A 2,617-nucleotide genomic window follows, 5' to 3' on the forward strand; every position below is an offset into this window, starting at 1 on the left:
AGTAAGTCTCAATTTTTTACCTTGGGAATAAAGTTGGTAAGAAAGTCAATCAGTTAACTTAGGCTGGAGGAAAAGCTTTCGGTAGGAACAAATCTTCAACACAGAAAACAAAAAGTCTAGTAACTTAATGAAGACCAAGCTCTGCTAGCTGGACTGTCAACATACTAGTGTAAACTTTAGTCATGCTCAACTAAAAATACCCTTCAAGTTAGCACCACCTAACTGACAGTTCTGGTGATGTCTCTGGTGTGATATTTGATCAATCCCAATCTCCTTTTCCATTTATTGTTGTGCATTTAAGACATTTATATAATCAGATTGGATTAACTGGTAAGTTGTGTTTGTTCCATCATCGAAATACTGATAATTCTCCTTTGACAACTGTTCAGAGTGTCCCAAGTATGCTCTTGTTACAGTAACTGGCATTTTGTGTACTATGCTGTATACTTTCCTGGAGACCAGCATACAGAAAACATGCATGTAACTCATTTCCTCTACAGTAACTGTGGGTACCATAAAATTGATGTGCTTCACATCAAGTCGGCCAATGTTAGTTAAATTTTTTTAAGTGTGCTTTCTCAGTCAATGTTTTTGAAAACTGAACTTGAGCAGTTCTGTTGATGTTTTCAACTTCAACAGAATAAGAGTTATTTATTACATTAAATGTGTTGTGATATTTAAATATATGGTTTGCTTTTGAGATCTTAACAAAGGCTGATTTTACACCAATGAACTTCACCTCACTAGATCTTAGGAAAACAAACAAACAAACAAACAAACAGAAAGCTACAGCCAATACAGCCAGGAGCAGGCAGAAAAACACAGATACCCTCACATACAACTTTGTTTCTCTTGGCCACAACCACTCATCACTATACAGAATCAATGACAGCAGTTGGTTTTCTTGGAAGAATGTGAGAGTCATCTATGATTTTTCTTTCTTTATTAAGCACTCTAGCCAATTCATTCCTCATCGTGTCCATTGATATGACTCGTCCATAGCAATCTTCTCTATTGGAATACAAAGGCAAATCACTCCCTTGAAAGGAGTGCTAGATCCAACTGTTTCCTCATCACAGTCTAAATGTTTATGTCTCAGTCTTGTGAATTCAACATGTTTCCAGATGCCCTGCACATGAAGTGCTGTGTAGTCCCAGAATGCTCAGGCACTGCCAAACTGCAGGACTGGGTCACGGAGTCCTACTTTCAATTCATTATCAGAGCAGAGTAAAGCTGGTGTGTCCACAGAGAAGTACCAGTCTAAGTATGGGTAAAAAAGTGTTAAGATTAAATAAAAACAGATAAAACCCCGTGTCTGTGTGTGGGTGAGTATCTGTCTCTGTCTCTGTCTCTGTCTCTCTGTCTCTCTCTGTCTCTCTGTCTCTCTCTGTCTCTCTGTCTCTCTGTCTCTCTGTCTCTCTGTCTCTCTCTCTCTCTCTCTCTCTCTCTCTCTCTCTCTCTCTCTCTGTGTGTATGTGTGTGTGTGTATGCAGAAGCTTCTCTTCCTTAATGGCAAAGGAGACTTAGACTTGTAGAGAAAAATTATCTTTGCACCCCAGAAAGGATCTGACCAGATGTAGCTAATGAACATCATAATTTTCAAAGTCTGAGTTAGTGGTCCTTAAATTTTTGCTTCCCTTTTGAAAAGATAGGTGTGACTTCCTCCTTACAACAAAGCTCCCATTCTAGTTTAGGAATGAAACAGGAGTCTTTCTTTAATCTCTCACAAATATCCAACTTCAGAGATGGACAGAAACTTCCCAAGATGTTTCAACAAAAAAGGGATTTTAGAGTAGATAAGTTTTGTGCATAGTGATTAAACAAGGTACATTTTCTGATTCTTCAACCATTTTCTGATGTCCCTTTTGCTGTCAGTGCTTCTCTTTCAATACTGAGACCTCTTAATTAAAATGTCTCTTACCTTCATTCTTTACATTCAGATATCCCCGGTCTCCCATTCCTAAAGCAAACCAAACTTTCTTTTTTCTTGCATCAAGATTATTTTTATAAGGAGCACATTAAACTGCTCATCTGCAAATTGTGTGTATGTTGGTGTGCCACTGAAGTCCATCAGTATTCACATTGGCAGGAGTCTTTTCTACCAGTCCTTCTGAAGGGTAGAGGCTCATTTGTGAACCTGGGCTGGAACTGAAGCCTGGGCCTTAGCCGGAGCTGTGGCCTCTTTCTTGGTCTGAGCCTTTTGCTTTGTCTAGCAGAACATATGACACTTGGCCTTCTAGCTTTGAATCTTCTTCCCAAATTTTGGGTGAGCAATAAAATTCAGACAGCAGAGGTTCCAGCTGGTTCATTTTGGCACTTTGGGCTTGATGGCCTGAGGCTTCACCAGGGCCATGATGGCCTCTGCTTGTGCACTAACTATCTTTGCTTTGTAGGGCTTCCTGTAAAATTATATATTCCTCCGAATCAGCTCCCCTAAGTGGTTCAGAACGTTGTTACTGGTATTTCTTGATGCCATTTCTGTGCTATTTGAGGAACTGTTTATATGTAGTGTGGTTCTTGGACTTGACTTTGTCTGTACAATAAATTGACACGACACCTCACACGACACCTAGGATAGAAAAGGAAGGAACAAAACTGAGGTTTTTCACAGACTGCA

General features: G+C 39.5%; 1 pseudogene; it reads right to left on the reverse strand.

Annotated features, from left to right (window-relative positions):
- Nucleotides 1–282: 282 nt before the first annotated feature.
- Tmem106b-ps2 (transmembrane protein 106B, pseudogene 2) lies at nucleotides 283–1,958 on the reverse strand (annotated as a pseudogene).
- Between the last annotated feature and the right edge of the window lie 659 nt (nucleotides 1,959–2,617).

The sequence above is a fragment of the Rattus norvegicus genome, chromosome Y (genome assembly GCF_021556685.1).
Source record: "Rattus norvegicus strain SHRSP/BbbUtx chromosome Y, alternate assembly SHRSP_T2T, whole genome shotgun sequence".
NCBI classification, from domain to species: Eukaryota; Metazoa; Chordata; class Mammalia; order Rodentia; family Muridae; genus Rattus; species Rattus norvegicus.